At 37.1% G+C, this 16,852-nt stretch overlaps 2 long non-coding RNA genes across 2 annotated transcripts in view; both read left to right on the forward strand.

The window, feature by feature from the left end:
* The window catches only part of LOC134476396 (uncharacterized), a 108,129-nt gene that overhangs the window by 1,812 nt on the left and 89,465 nt on the right, over positions 1 to 16,852 (forward strand). The gene's annotated exons all lie outside the window — the stretch shown is intronic.
* Positions 1 to 16,852, forward strand: part of LOC134476395 (uncharacterized) — a 34,207-nt gene that overhangs the window by 1,597 nt on the left and 15,758 nt on the right. The gene's annotated exons all lie outside the window — the stretch shown is intronic.

The raw sequence follows: 16,852 nt of genomic DNA on the forward strand, positions 1-16,852 counted from the left end.
ATCTGTGAAAATTGTAAACATATACTAATAAAAATTAAAAAGGAAAGGTCAGTTGGAAGACAACTGCAAAGGCAGTCTTACTCAGCTACACGTGTAATCCCAGGACCTGGAGGCAGGAAGATCGAAGCAAGTCTGAGAACAGCCTTAGCTATGAACTACATAGTAAGACCCTGTCTCGAAAAAATACATTTGGGACTCAAATTCCCATTTTGTTCATTATACCACCATTATTATGTTTGTTTAGAAACGTTGCTAGTAATAAGTCTAAATATAATGCAGTTTATTTATGATTTAACACCATTTCCCACTTATTTTTGTTTTTCACTTTAGCTATCATTTATATCCATAATCCACTATCCTTTGGCCTAACCAGGGATGGAATGCAGAGCCTTCACACTGAGCTACATCCTCAATCTTTTTTTTTTTTTTTTTTTTTTTGGAGAGAGGATCTCATTGTATACTTCAGACTGTCCTTGAACTCACTACCTAGTGTTGCAGGACTTAAGAGATAGGATAGACCAAAGGGGAAAACAGGAGGATTTATTTTTAGATGTCCATTTACTCAACTGTTAAGTCCAAAAAAAGTTAAGCAAAGGACAAAGGAGAGGTTCCAGCTTTTATACATTTGGTCAAGGAGGTTGGTCTTCAGCATGGAACTCATCGGTGGGTAGAAGGAGAACAAAGGCAGTTTGTCAAGCCCTGACAGTTTTGTATCTTGGTGGCCCTGCTTGGGCATAACAGGATGTTATGGGAACAGGAAGTTATTAAATTTCACTTACAGAGTCAAAAGTTACTGCTTTTAGCCAGGCGTGGGGGCACATGCCTGTAATCCCAGCACTTTCAAGGCTGAGGCAAGAAGATTGCTGTGAGTTCGAGAATAGCTTGGGTCAGGCTGAGCTACACAGCAAGCCCCTATCTCAAAAAAAAAAAAAAAAGTTATTGCTTAAATCTGTATTAGAACAAAGAACAACTGTAGGGATGAGGAAGTTTGGGAAGCTAGACTTTTCCTTTTTAAATCTTACTTCAGTAGCCAGGCTGGCAGCAATCTTTCTGCATTAGCTTCCTCCCAAATACTGGGATTATAAGTGTGTACAACCATACTTGCCTTCCAAGCCTTTTTATATTTTATTTTGAGGCAGAATGTCACTAAGCCACTAAATTATCTGGGCTGTGGTTTGAATTTGGAATCCTCTAGCTACAGCTTCCAGGAGTGCTGAGATTGTGTTTGCTACCAAACAACCTCTTGTGCAGTATCTACGTGAATTGTTAATGAAGCTCATATAAGATTATTAAAGCATTTGAGAAGGTGCTTTCCTTGCTTCTTTAGTAATAACTGTTAATAGTTTTCAGTAATAATTTTATCCAAGATTTTAGACTTCAAAGTTTTAAAAATATGAATTAAAAGTATGAAATATATTTAAGTACAAAACAGAAGTCATAGGAAAATACATAATGAGAAAACTAGTAACATCTGACTTTTTACACTACTGAAAACTATTATGTGTAACCATTAATGAAATAGGGTGTTCACAAAGTAATATATTAGAAGTATCTCAGATCTTCAGCAGTCTTTCACTAGGTCCTGTATTCCACATACAGATTAAATAACTCTAATTTAAAATTCCAAACTGTGAAATTTCCCAAAATCTAAAACTTTTTGAGTGCCACATGACAGCAAAAATGGAAAAGTCCATCCTGATTTCATGTGCGTGAAGTATAAATGAATTTCAGTTTTTAGACTAGGGTCCATTCTTCAAAGCATCTAACTATATACCTGTAAACATTACATATAAATGTAAAAATCCAAAAAACATGAAATCCAGAACACTATGGAATATACCTAACCTTTTACTTGAAACGTATGTATATTTAACAGTTCATAATTATAGTAATACTAATTCCATCTCCCATGATGTATAGTTTTATCACTCTCTTATTGTAACTTACTAAGGCAGCATTCATATTCAGTACTGATATACTAAACTGTGGTTTTTCTCCTTTATTGCAGTCACTGGATGGCAGGGGCCACCTTCATATGGTTAAAACTAAACAATTTTCTTTCAAATCTGCTTCTCCCTCAGTGTTCTCCACCTTAATAAATGCTGTTATCCCATACCTTACATCTACTATTGGAAAGTATAGTAAACTTTCAGAATATATGCAAGCCTTCTACATCCTCACATTCCATATTCTGTAGTTTCAACCATTTGAAAAAAATTATGACAGCTATCCCCCTGCTAGGTGTCTTCCCCAAACAGCTTAAGACATAGTGATACATGCATACCAACGTTTAGAGCAGCACAGTTTGTAATAGCTGAATCCTGGAAACAGCCTGTATACCCATTAACAGATGATTAGACACAGAAATGTGCTACTCTGTTATTAAAGAATGAAAGGTTGGAGACATTTGTAGGAAAATGGATACACCTGGAAAACATAATGTTAAGTGAAATAAACCAGACACACAAGCTTAAGTTACAGATAGTATCTCTCATCTGACTGAGACAAAGTACAAAAAGAATAATAAAGAAGGGGTAGAAGGGGACAAAGGAGACAAATCTCTTACAATGGAGAAGTGATCTAAAGAAAAAACTGTGAGAGGTGAGGAGGAGGGGGAAGGGAAATAAGTAGCATAAAGATATGCCATGCACAGAAACCTAATGACCTCAATTAATGCAAACATTATGTCCCATAAACATGACTAAAATTAATAATATTAACAAGAATGAAAAATGGGATAGGGAAATTGGAGCAGAGAGAGGAGAGGGGAAAGAGATTTTAAAAAAGAAACAAATGGTGTTATGTACATGTAACCAGTCTCCAAGATGATTGTAAACTGCTTGAACTTTGAACATGTACTGATAAAATTTAAAAGAAAGAAACAATTTGCCCTCATTTTAAAATGAGGTCTACTTTATAAGCCTGTGGGTCATGTTTACCTATCTCTTTTTAGGTTGTTTTTTTCAGACAGGGTCTTACTATGTGGTTCAGGCTGGCCTTGGGCTCACTTTGTACTCCAGGCTGGTCTCAAAGTTGCAATGGTCTGCTTATCTCAGCCTCCCGAGTGCCAGGAATACAAGAGTGCACCATCACATCTGGCTAAGATTTTTTTCTTTATCTTTTTGAGACTTTTTAAGATTTTTTTTGTCTTTTTGAGACTACCTATGTCTTCTTTTGAGAAATGTCCCCTCAAGTTCTTTACCCATATTAACCTCCTGTGAGATTATGATTTGCAGACATTTTCTCCCATAGAAAGATATTGAACAAGGGTTCCCATTTTTAATTAGGGAGATAGCATGGTGACCATAGTTAATGTGTCACATATTTCAAAGTTGCTACAACAATAACACTTATTAAGTATTCTCATTTTAAAAATAAATCTTTTTTTTTGAGACAGGGTCTCACTATGTAGTTTAGACTGGCCTTGAAGTTTATGGAGATTCTCTTGCCTCAGTTTCCAAAGTGCTGCAATTACAGATGTACACCAGTACACCCCAAAAATAAGTTCATAAACTGATGGATATGTTCACTACCTTGACACAATCAAACCCTCACCTCATACTCCATGAGCATATACATTTGTTATTTGCCAATTAAAAGTTTTTAAAAATGTTTTAAAAGTGTTAGCCAAATGTAGTGGCTCATTCATGTAATCCCAGCATTCAGGAAAGCTGAAGCAAGACAGTCTCAAGTGTAAAACCAGCCTAGGAAACTTAGCAATTGAACAAGAAGAGCCTTTCTCAAAAAATAAAGGGCTGAGGATATAGATCAATGTGAAGATCTTGTATTCAATCCATGGTACCACATACACACATCAAAAAAATTATGTTCATAGTGAACAAGTGCAGGCTTTTATTGCCCTTGTTCCATAATACAGCATGGTATAATAATCTACGTAGCATCTTACAGTACATCAACTATTATGAGTAATCTAGAAATATTTCAGGCATATGGGAGAGCAGGTATGGTGGTGTATGCCTATGGTCCCAACTATTCAGTAGACTGAGGTGGGAGAATTACTTGAGTCACTGAGTTCAAGAACAGGTTGCTAGCACAGAAGAGGGTGGCACATACCTGTAAACACAGCACTTGGCAGGCAAGAGAATGGAGAATTAATCACCAGCTTGGGCTACATAGTGATTTCAAAGCTAGCCTGGACTACATAGCAAGACCCAATCTCCTAAAACAAAACCTCAAAATAGCCTCAGTAACATAGTAAGACTCTGTCTCAAAAAAAATTTTTTTTTAAATTCCAGCTAGGTGTAGTGGTGCACTTCTGTAATTCTAGCTATTCAGGAGGCTGAGGCAGGAGGTTTACAATTTCAGGAACAGCCAGGGCAATTTAGTGAGTTATTGAGACCCATGCTCAAAACCAAGAATACCAAAGGCCAGACACATAGTTCAGTGCAAAGAAGGTAGGTCCATTCTTCAGTAGTGCAAACAGGAAAAGACAGTAAGGAATCAAATACATAGAAGCAAATTAATTATATGCAAATAGTATTGCATATTATTACTGCATGATGAGTTTAGCAGGTATAACCCAGGCTTTTGTGTATGATGACCAATGAGTTGGAAGCATATACTCAATGACAAGAGGAAAGCAGCTACATTTATTTTGTTTGGTTTGGTTTGGTTTTGATTTTTTAGACAGGGCTTTATTATTGTAGCTCAGGCTGGCCTTGAACTCACTATGTAGTCCAGGGTGTCCTTTAACCTGCAGTGATCCTCCTGCTTCAGCCTCCCAAGTGCTGGGATTACAGGCATGCACCACTGTACTCAGCTAGCAGCTACTTTTATTGAAGAGCATGAGAAGTGGTGCTCAGAGAAAGTCTGTGCCAACAAAAATACAGCACAAACAGCAAAGTGGTGCCAGAGTGACAGGAAAGCAAAAGCACCACACACAAAACAGCACAGCAGCCCCCAGGATATTTAAAGGACAGGCACCTCAGCCCCGCAGCTTCCCCTGAGGCTCTAGGTAACACTGACAGAAATGATAGACAGATTATGTGTCATCTCAGGGACTCTTAACACATAACTTCTTCCAGAATTCACTCTGTTCCTAAATACATGCACGAGGTGTAGGTTAAAGGTGACCGAAATTCAAACTCAGAGATCCAGTGTTTTATGCTCTCACCCACAGCCTAGAACCTAGAGCACCAGAGATTACCTGGGTTTCATTATATGATTCTCTACCTCTCTTAGGACAATGAAAGGAGGTCCTTTGGTGTCGTTTACTTTCCTTTTTTGTTGTTGTTTGTTTTGAGTTAGAGTAGTCCAGGATAGCCTTAAATCCACTTTATAGCCCAGCCTGGCCTCGAACTCATGGCAATCCTCCTGCTTCAGCCTCTCAAATGCTGGGATACAGGTGTGTGCCACCACATCTGGGACTTATCATGATGTGTTTTTTTTTTTTTTTTTTTTTTTTTTAGTTTTTTAGTGTTTTGAAACAGGGTCTTTCTGTGTAGTCCAGGCTAGTCTTGAGTTCATTATCTAGCCCAGGCACATGGCAATCCATCTGTCTCAACTTCCTAAGTAGTGCTGGGATTATAGTTGTATACAACCCGGCCTGGTTGATGTTTAAAATTAAATAGGTGGAAGGGAGTAACTTCCTCTGCTCCATTGCTTGTGACTGTATGAATATTACACAAAGAACTTGAACATCTGTGGATTTTGGTATCCCTGGGAGGTATTGGAAGCAATACTTACAGATTGCAATAAATCGACTTTATATATTGGATCCAAATATTTTTCATTACCACAGCTACTTCTTAGTTCAATAATAATTTTATCTGGAATACTAACCATCTTTAAATTTTTCCTGCTTCACTCTTTGTGTTGGTTACTTTCTTATCATTGCTGGGACAAAATACCCGACACCCAAAATAAAGGAAGGAAAGGTTTATTTAGCTCATAATTTGTGGAGGTTTCAGTCCATAATCAGCTGGCTCCAAGGCAGGGTGGCACTGGGGCAACACTTCAAGGAAGCAGAAGACAGCAAAGGAGTAATAGCAAAAAGGGGGAAGTGCAAGCCTGTTTTCCTCTCTTATACTGTACACAGGCCACCCCACGCCCTTCCCAGTGTAGCACTCACAAAATCTCCTTGCCCTCTTCTTGCATGGGATGAGGATGTTTACAAAGAATAACCCTGGCTCCCTGCTAGGCCTCTTAGTTAAAATTCTAGATTTCCCAATTTGACACAATGTATCAACCATAACACTGCTGAACTCCTTCAATCTTTTCAACACACAAACAAGTGGGTTTTTTTCTTGGTGGTACCAGCTAGAATTGAACTCAGGGAGCTACATCCCCAGCCCTTTTTGCCTTTTTATTTTAAGACAAAAATCTTGCTAAGTTAATAAGAGAAACTCAAATTTGTGATTCTCCTGCCCTAGCCTCCTTAAATGGCTTGGGATTACAGGCATGTGCCATTAATTAACATCTAGTTTATTTAATATTTTAAATATAAATTTTCCATCAATTAAAATCCAAGTGTTAAAAAAAAACCTAGAGGTTAAAGATAAACTCAATGGTAGAGGTCCTTCCTAGCAGGCATAAGGTCCTGGTTTTACTCCCTAATAAAACAAAGAAAATCTAAAATCTTTGCCATGACTTGCAAAGTTCATTAGCCAGTTCATGATGTCTTAATTACTTTCTTCTTCTTCTTTTTTTGTCTTTTTCCTTTTTATCGGTACCAGGGATCAAACTCACGACTGCCTGCTTGCAAGGCAGATGCTTATGCCGCTGAGCTAAATCCCCAGCCCCTACTTTCTTCTTCTTGTGGATGGATTCAACATCCATAAGTTAATCAAAGAAAAGTTTACTTGGGGCTGGGGATTTAGCCCAGCGGCATAAGCGCCTGCCTTGCAAGCAGGCAATCCCGAGTTCGACCCCGGTACCGAAAAAGAAAAAGAAAGGTTTACTTTAGCTCACAGTTTGCGAGGTATCAGTCTGTAGTTAGCTGGCTCCAAGGCAGGGCAGTATGGCAGAGAAGCATCACAGAAGAGAAAGAGTCCATGGAAAGGCGTGAAGGTAGCAGCAAGTAGCAAACCTCCCTTGCTCTTTTTATTCCATTCAGCCTATAAGCCTGCTGGTTAGTGCCACCCACACTGAGGGTGGAGCTTCCCATTATCCACACTGAGAATTACACTAAGCCTGTCAGTTGCAGATGCACCCTTAATCCAGTTATCACATATCCTTAATCTGTAGCCACTACCCTAGCTTCAGCTACCTCTGAAAAGTCCCATCTATGAGTGCATGAGGCTAGCTACAAACATTTCCTCCCTCTTGTTCTTTGTATTTTAGTCAGACTGCCAAGTAACTGTGCTTTGAAAAAGTGCATTCCTGCATCAAAGCTTTTATTTGTTGTTTCTTAAGCATTTTTATCTCTGTTCATATATGGCAATATAGGTTGTTGAGCAGTTGAAATATGGCTCATGTGACTGAAGAATTTTTAAATTAAAAAAAAACATTGGCCGAGGATTTAGCTCAGCGGCATAAGTGCCTGCTTCGCAAGCATGAGGTCATGAGGTCAATTCCCAGTACCAAAAAATAAAATTTAAATTACTAGTATTTTTGTTTGTTTGTTTGTTTTGTTTTGTTTTAAGACAGGGTCTCACCATGCATTTCAGGCAGGCCTTGAACTCACTATATAACTCAGGCTGGTCTTGAACCCATGGTGATCCTGCTGCTTAAGTCTCCCAAGGTACTAGACTTACAGCCATACACTACCACACCTGGCTAAATTTTAAATGTCACTTAATTTTAGTTAACTTAAAATTCAAAATTAATATGTGAACAACTACCTAATGGGTACAGTGTTACCATCAGGGATGTTTAAAGTTCTGAAACTAGATAGTTCTACAGCATTGTTACATGATTAATTCTATTGAATTGTATACTTTATGTTCTTGTATGCTTTGTTAGTAAATGTACAGTGACACATGTAAATGTTATGTGTGTTTTACCATAATGAAAAAAATTGGTGAGGGCAACTTGATGTGGTGAGACTCTATTTCAAAATACATAATTTTACCGTATAGTCTCCCTAGTGTAAGAAATGGTAAGAGTACATAAGAGTTTATAGTAATCATGATTCCCCATTACATTGCTCTGAAGCCTTATAATGTCTGCATTCATTAGTTGAAATGGTTTTATTCTAGTTTGTTTATTATCTGTGATAGTATAAACAGCTATTTTAAAGAAAAGAAGACATTAGAATAGCCAGAACTGATTTAGTATCATTTTACTCTGAAGTACTACTATGCTTTTGTTTTTCTGTTGCCTTTGGTTCTATCCTGTTATATCTTATTGGATATTATTATGTGTGATAGTATAAACAAATTTTCTATGGAAAATGAGATAATATAGTAGCCATTGTTCGTTCTCTGCTATTTGGTTCTGAAAGCCCTGTAATGCTTTCATTCTCTTGCATGGTTTTATACTTTTTGTTATGCTTGATACTATGATATATGAAGCTATGCTCAACTATTTCAAAGAAAGAGACACTATGGTAGTTAATTATGGTTGTCTTGTGGTAAAATGCTGTGCCACTTGCATTGTTCTGATCTGATCTGCTTTGTTATGACCTCTTTTGTCTTAATCTCTTTAAAATAAAAAAATACATAATTTAAAAAGGGAGGCAGAGATATAGATCAGTGGCATTAAGTGCCTGCCTGGTAAGCACAAGGTCCTAACTTTGATTCCTGGCACCAAAAATAAAAATAAAATTAAAAAAAAAGGTTGGAGATATACCTTAGTGCTAATAAGGTCTTGGGTTCAATCCCCAGCCCTGGAACAAAAATGGGGCCTCGGTCCTGAAAGTTCTTTTTTTCTGTGTGGAAGTCAGTGAACCTGCAACCTTCCCTGTGGGTGGGATAAGTCCAGATTCCCCTTTTTGACTTTAGGACTTCCTTGCACCTTGTCCAGTGATATTTCCTTTGGAGAGCCAGTGACAGGAGGTAAACGGGGCATGGAGACTAAGGCTTTGACTTCTGTGGCTCCATGTTAAGCTGATGCTCATCTTGTGCTATCTTTAAAACAAAACATTATGTGTATATTCCTAACAACTCCTCAGATGTCTCTAAGCATTTTTCTTTTTTCTTTTTTTTGGTACCAGGGATCAAACTCACAACCTAGCGTTTGCCAGGCAGGCGCTTATGCCACTGAGCCAAACCGCTCTGTTGTAAGCTTTAATGACTTATTGATAAAAACCTGTCTAATTCTTTTTTAGGTCTGTAAGGATGAGACTTTTGGTCCCTAGCTAAGTAGAGTTAGGGCCCCATTTCAGCCTAAAGTAGCTATAAGAAGGTAGAACTTCTGGGGCTGGGGATTTAGCTCAGCGCCTGCCTTGCAAGCAGGCAGTCGTGAGTTCAATCCCCGGTACCGATAAAAAGGAAAAAGACAAAAAAAAAAAAAAAAAAAAGAAGGCAGAACTTCAATTCTTCTACAGCCTGAAAGAACAAGAGATAAATATGTAATCTATTAACTAGTGATCTCCTACTGTTTGTTTTTTCTGAAATTCTGTATAACTTGTACCCTTTTTCGTTTTTTTTTCCTTTTTCTCCTTAAATTAAAAAAAAAGAAGAAGAAGAACAAGGGATAATAGCTGTATGTGGTGGTGCACACCTGTAATCCCAGCATTCAGATGGCTGAGGCAGGAGAATCGTGAGTTCAAGACCAACCTGGGCTACAAAGTAAGCTCAAGACCAGTTTGAATTACATAGTGAACACCCCCAAAAAACAAAACAAACAACAAAAACAGGATGAAAGTCTGGAGGTGGGGGTAAGATAGGATAGAAAAAAATCAAAATTAGTAAAAAAGAGATAAGGAAAATTATAATCAAAAAAACTTTAACCTCAGGACACAAAAGTTATTTAAGCTTTTTTCTTTTAGAAAAAAATTCCTCGGGGACTTAAAGACAGTAAGCATGTAAACTGGGCTCTAGGACTGTGCATTTCACCTTTAAATTGAGCTCGCTTCTAAATGTTCTGCCTAATAAACCTCTTTATGCTTCTTTAAAAAAAACTGCTCCTTGGGTTTTCCGCAAAAGAGTTGAAAATTTGTGTCTACACTAAAAACTACACGTTGGGCTGGGGATTTAGCTCGGCAGCATAAGCGCCTGCCTGGTGAGTGCGAGGTGGTGAGTTCAATCCCCAGTACTCAGTACTGCAAAAAAAAAAAAAAAAAAAAAAAAAAAAAAAAAAAACCTATACATCACTATTTATAACAGCTTTATTCATAATTACCAAAATTTGAAATAATCAAATTAGGTGTATTGTGGTGCATGCATACAATGGAATATTACTCAACTAAAAATTAGATGAGATACTGAGCCCTGAAAAGACATGGGGTAAGCAGAGGGATATGCGAATGCTGTACTGCACGTCCTGGTCAGTTTTACTTTAAACTTCCCTAAGAATTAGTATCTAGAGGCTGGAGATTTAGCTCAGCGGCATAAGTGCCTGCCTTGCAAGCAGGCAGTCGTGAGTTCGATCCCCGGTACCTATAAAAAGGAAAAAGACAAAAAAAAAAGAATTAGTATCTATTGGAAAAATTGATGCTTGATTCAGTTATTGAAAAATATTTTAAGTATGTGTGAAATGAGTATGCAGAGCTATTTAACAATATGAATTGTAAATATAAATATTGCTGAGCATAGTGGTACTTGCCTATAATCATAGCACTCAGGAAGTTGAGTCAGGAGGATTGCTGTGAGTTTGAGGTCAGCCTGAGCTACATAGTGAATCCAAGGCCAGCCTGTACTATATAGCAAGACCCTGTCTCAGTAAATAAATAAGTAAATAAATAAATATTTCCAATGACAATTTACTAACCAAACTGAAATGTGCTATAAATGTGAAATACACTAAATCTCAGGTTTAAGACAAGAAAATGAAGTGTCTCAGAAATACTCTATTTTAATTACATGTTAAAATGGTAATATTTAGGGTAGATTAGTTAAATAAATTATCAACATTTTTTATTTACTAGAAAATTTAAAGCTACATAAGGGACACACCATATTTCTATTGGACAGTGCTATGTGTGATATTTATACTGCATGTCCACTCACCTGTTGGTGGATAGAGGTTACTTCCAGATTTAGCTATTATGATTGTGCTACTATAATCATGGGTATCTTAGTTACTTTTCTCTTTGCTGAGACAAAATACTTGACATCCAAAGTTAAAGGAAGAAAGTTTGATTTGAGTCACTGTTTGTAGTGGTTCCAGTCCATAGTCAGCCAGCTGCAAGGCAGAGTGTCACGACAGAGGGGTACCACAGTGGATAAACAATTCATGGCAATGCAGAGCAGGCAGCCAGCAGGCAACAAACAATGATCCTCTCTGTATCCTTTATATTTGATCCAGGCTGCCTACCCTTAGGGCAGGTAACATCCACACCCAGGGTGGGACAGCCTTAATTCTACCATCACATCATGAATCAACCCCAGCACCACATCCTTGATACCAGCAGCACACATTCTAGGTCCAGTCACCACCAAAAAATCCCACCCATAACTGCATGAGGCTTTGAAGGGACATCTAGACATAAGCCACAACAATGAGGATTCCTTTATTAAATGATGTCGTTAGCTCTTTTGAGAAACAGAAGGGAAATGACTGGGTTGAATGGAATTTTTAGTTTTAGTTTTTTGAACAGTCTTCACACTGATTTCCATAGTGGTTGTATTAGTTTATATTTCCAATGACAATGTAGAAAAGTTCCACAATCTCACCAGCATTTGTTGCTATTTGATTTCTTGATGAGAGTCATTCTTCTGGAGTGACATGGACTCTTGGTGTTGTATTAATTTACATTTCTATAATGGTTTGAGATGTTGAACATCTGTCTTCTGATTTTTCACTAATTACAATTAATTTTAGTCTTCCTTGCCTCATTTAGATGCTGCTGGATTCATTTTTCAAGGTCAGCCTTGAATTCATTTCTATAATGTTGAACACTTTTGATGTATTTATTGGCCACTTGTATTTCTAAGACGTGTCTGTTCATTTCACTTGCACACTTTTTATTGGGTTGTTAATTGTGGGATGGTCTAGTTTCTTTTTTTTTTTTGCCATTACTATCACACAAGAGTAATTTCTTTTTGAATTCTTTATATATTCTAGGTATTATTCCTCTGAGAGATACCTGGCAAATTTTTTTCATTCTGTAGGTTGTCTCTTTACTTGGTTGACAGTTTACCTTGCTATGCAGAAGTTTTAAAATTTGATATGATTCCCTTTGTTGATTCTTGATATATATATTTTTAAATCTTTTTTGAGACCGGGTCTCTCCATCCAGTTCAGATTGGCCTTGGGTTCACTTTGTAGCCCAGGCTGGCCTCAAATTTGCAACCGTCCTCCTGCCTCAGGCTCCCAACTGCTGGGATTACAGGAGTGCACCACCATCCTGGCTCTGTTGATTCTTGATATTATTTCTTTGCTACTAGGCTTCTGTTCAGAAAGTCATGACCTATGCAATGTCTTCAAAATTTTTACTTGTTTTATCTTCCAGTAGATCATGTTTAACATAATCTATAGATATTTGATGCATTTTGGTTTTAGTTTAGTATATGTTGAGTGAGATTCATGTTTCTTGATCAATCTTCTGCATGTGGATAGCCGGTTTTCTCAGCACTATTTCTTAAAAGAGGCTACCTTTCCTCCAGTGTATGTTTTTGGTCCCTTTGTCAAGGTCAAATAGTTCAATCTACCTGGGATTATTTCTGTGTTCCCTAGTCTATTGGGCTGACCCACATGTCTGTTTTTGTGTCACTGCTATGTAGTTTCTATCACTGCAGTATTATAATATAATTTAAAATCTAAAATCATGATGCGTCTTGTGTTGCTCCTGTTCTCCAAGATTACTTTTGCTATTCTGGGTCTCTTCTGGTTTCAAATGAATTTTAGAATTTAGTTATATCTTGTTTTTATCACTGAAGTGTTAGCACTTAGAGTACAGTGTTGTAATTAAACTTCAATACAACTGCAGTGTTGTAATTTAATTTAAAATCTGAAATTGTGATGCCTCTTGCTTTGCTCCTGTTGCCCAGGATTGCTTTTGTTATTCTGGGTTTCTTCTGGTTTCAAATTAATTTTAGAATTGTTTTGTCTAATTCTATGAGGAATACTATTTACATTTTGATTGGAATTGCAGTAAGGCTATATATTATTAGTTTTGGAAGTATGATCATTTTGATTATATTATTCTGACTATTCAAGAATAGGGGATATTGGAGCTGGGGATTTAGCTCAGTGGCATAAGCGCCTGCCTTACAAGCAGGCAGCTGTAAGTTGGATCCCTGGTACTGATAAAAAGGAAAAAGACAAAAAAAAGAATAGGGAATACCATTTTTAATGTCCTTGATGATCTACTTTTTTCAGAGTACAATAGTTATTGTTGTAGAGGTATTTCATTTCCTCAATTAGGTTAATTCCTAAGTATTTAATTTTCCTAGATGCTATTGTGAATGGTATTGTTTTCCTAAACTCTTTTTCATTCAGTTCATTTTTAAAATTTTATTTAAAGAGAAAGAAACAAAAAAAATACATGGAGAAAAAAAGGGTAGAAATAATACAGAATTACAGAAAAATAAACAGTAAGAAATCACTAGTTGATAAGTTATGTATTGTCATCTTAGAAATAGTTGTTCAGGTTACAAAATTAAAGCATACAAAGTGACATTCAAATAGTGACACTGCCAACAGTTCTGCTCAATGATCCAACAAAAACTTAGTAATATGGTTATCAGTCCTACACAATTGTTTTTTATCTTAAAGAGGGTAAGATTAAACATATCAAAACTGAACAAACAGTTCAAAAAGAAACAATTTAAAGAAATACAGATTTCAAAGCAAGTCCACTGGAGATCTTCACTGTTTATCTAATTGTCTCTAGTTTCTTATCAAATAGTTGTTCCTATCTTCATGCACATTAAATACATACTGCATATTATAGAACTAATGAAATTATTACAGGATGATGAAGGCTTTTTAGGTCTTCAAGATCACATTGGGGAAGACAATAATAACTACCATAGTGTCTCTCATTCTCTTCGAAGTAGCTGTCCTTATCTTTACATATGCTGAAATTGAACTTAAGAGACTAGACTAATATCACTCTGAACAGTGAATAATAGTATTGCTAGATTTTATATCATAATGCTACAGAATTAGCATTGGGTTTCTTAGTGTCTCTTCTTTAGAGTATCGTTCATTACATCTTGCATTGTATAATCTGTTCCTGTAAATAGTTTTTAAAAAATCTTCTCATGTGTGAATTTATACATGTGTATCTATCCTCTCTGTATTATAGGGAAAAACAAATCATAACAAGACAGCAAAACAAATTCCTAGAAAAACATGCAATGAAAAAGACACATAAGACCACAATATTAGGTGATCTACCATAGCTACTATTCCTTCTCTTGTTATTTTCAATAGACCTGTCCACATCATCAGGCTTAATATACTTAAGCATAGTATTACATAGCTATTTTTATAAAAACACAACTTTGAAAACATTGTAGGACTTGAGAGCTGTTAATAATCAAAACCGGTATAGATATCTTTTACATCTTGTCATCTTCAGAGTAGTTTCCTCTACTTTTAGGGTTGATACCAAATTCAAATAAAGCATACCAAATTCAAATAAAATCAGCCAAGGCAAAACTGCGGTCTAACGAATCAGATTCAAATAAGATCAGTTATATGACAATGTAAGTAATACAAGGTTTCAGTTCAAGTTAATAGGAAATTAAGGATAGTTACCATGATATAGCTTGCTATTTTTGGGTCAGATGTCTGTGCCCTCAAATCTGATATGAGTGGAAAGACCAGAACAAATTAAATTCAAACTAAACAGAGCGATAAGACTACTGTGACTTTTAAATCCGGATACACTATTAACAATGACCTCTGCCTTTTTAATATAGTGTATCAAAGCTATCTATACTAAAGATGATAGCTTACCGTCTCTGCCTCATGTCTGCTACTCCACTTTACTCCTATAATTTGTCTACCTTACTCCCTGATTCCACTGTCTGCCCCGTTCATTGAGGCCTCTCTGCCACTGTTGCTGGAGTCCTGGTATCCCTTCCTCTCTCTTTCTGGAATGTCCTTCAGCACACTCTATAGGGTTGGGTTGGTGGCCATGAACTCCCACAGTTCCTCCTTGTCTTGGAAAAATCTTATTTTCCATTAATTTTGAGAGAGAGTTTTTCTGGGTATATCAGTCTTAGTTGCAAATTATTTTCTTTCAGGGCTTAGAATATTTCTCCCCAGGCTCTTCTCATTTTGAGAGTTTGTGTTGATAAGTCTGTTGTTATTTTTTTTGTTGTTGTTGTCTTTTTCGTTTTTATTGGTACCGGGGATCGAACTCATTACTGCCTGCTTGTAAGGCAGGCACTTATGCCGCTGAGCTAAATCCCCAGCCCCAGTCTGTTGTTATTTTGATAATTTTCCCATTGTAGGTTATCTGCTTCTTTTCCCTTGCTGCTTTTAGTATTTTATTTTTGGTGGATTTCTGGAATTTTGATTATTATATGTCTGGGTGTAGATCTGTTTTGGTTGTAGGTAGCTGGAATTCTGTATGCCTCATTTATCTGGATATAATTTCTTTTTCCTCTACTTGGGAAGTTTTCCTTTAATATATCTGTGAATATTCTTTGTATTTCATTTTTGGTTGCTCCTGCTTCCTCGCTCACATGCTTTATTCTTAAGTTATGTATCCTTTTGTCATCTTCTAGCCTTTGAATTGTCTCTTTATGTTTTTAAGAGGTCTTTCTTTCATGATCATGTATCATAAATCTCTCTTCAAGTTTTAAAAGACTAACTTTAGTTTCTATCAAGGCCTTTTGCCAGTGTCCAATGGAGTTTTTAGTTTCCTGGTAATCTCTTTGGATCTGTTTCATGTATTCTAGGTTACGTTTAAATTCTTCAGAAGTTTCTCTTTTCTAATATCCTCCATTCTTCCATCTGTGTTCTCTTGGGAGGGGCTTATTATTTCTTTAATTAATCTCTTTATGTCTTGCCTCACTTGGATCAGAAGTACAGTTTGAAATTCGTCTATGAGGTCATGAAGGTATTTCTTTGTTTCGGCTGATGCTGTGTCTAGTATTGGATGGTTACTGTGCTGGTTCTCTTCTGTGTTTACTTCTCCTGGGCTTATTTTCTCACATTCAGCAGCTGGAGATTTTTTATTTCTATTTCTTTTCATGTGTTTGGTTTCTTTCAGACTGGAGTGTCCTAGGGGTCTCTGGCCCTCTCCATATTGCTTTCTGAAGCGTGCCGACTTGAGTTTTTGCTGCCCTCTCCAATTTACTATTATCTGAGGTTGGCAGGGATGCAGGGACAGTACAGGCTAGCCTCCAGCCTCTGTGCCAGTCAATCTGCAAGTTAGGCTGTACCTTGTGGACATCACAGAGTCGTGACTATTTTGTATCTGCTTGTTGAGTCCCAACCAGCAGACCCCGCCAGTTCTCTCTGAGCCAGAAGTGGCTGGTTAATGTCACTGAGGCACAGTGCTCTGCCCAAATCCCAGCTGTCTTCTTGTTCAGTTCATTTTTGATGTACAGGAATGCCATTGATTTTCTGAAGGGTGTTTTTTGAGACAAGGCATCACTGTGTATTTGAGGGAGATCTGGAAATTGCTATGTAACCCACACTGGCCTCAAATCCACAGTCATCCTCCCCGCTCAGCCTCTCAAGTGCTGGGATTACAGGCATGTGCCATTGTACCCAGCTTTGGGTTGATTTTATCTCCTATGTTGCTGAATTTAGTTATTAATTCTAGGGCCTTCTGGTTGAATTTTTCAGGTCCTGGCCTCAAACTCACAGTGATCCTCCTATC

This window comes from Cavia porcellus, unplaced genomic scaffold, assembly GCF_034190915.1.
Source record: "Cavia porcellus strain 051 isolate PalLab524CR breed Dunkin Hartley unplaced genomic scaffold, mCavPor4.1 scaffold_6, whole genome shotgun sequence".
NCBI classification, from domain to species: Eukaryota; Metazoa; Chordata; class Mammalia; order Rodentia; family Caviidae; genus Cavia; species Cavia porcellus.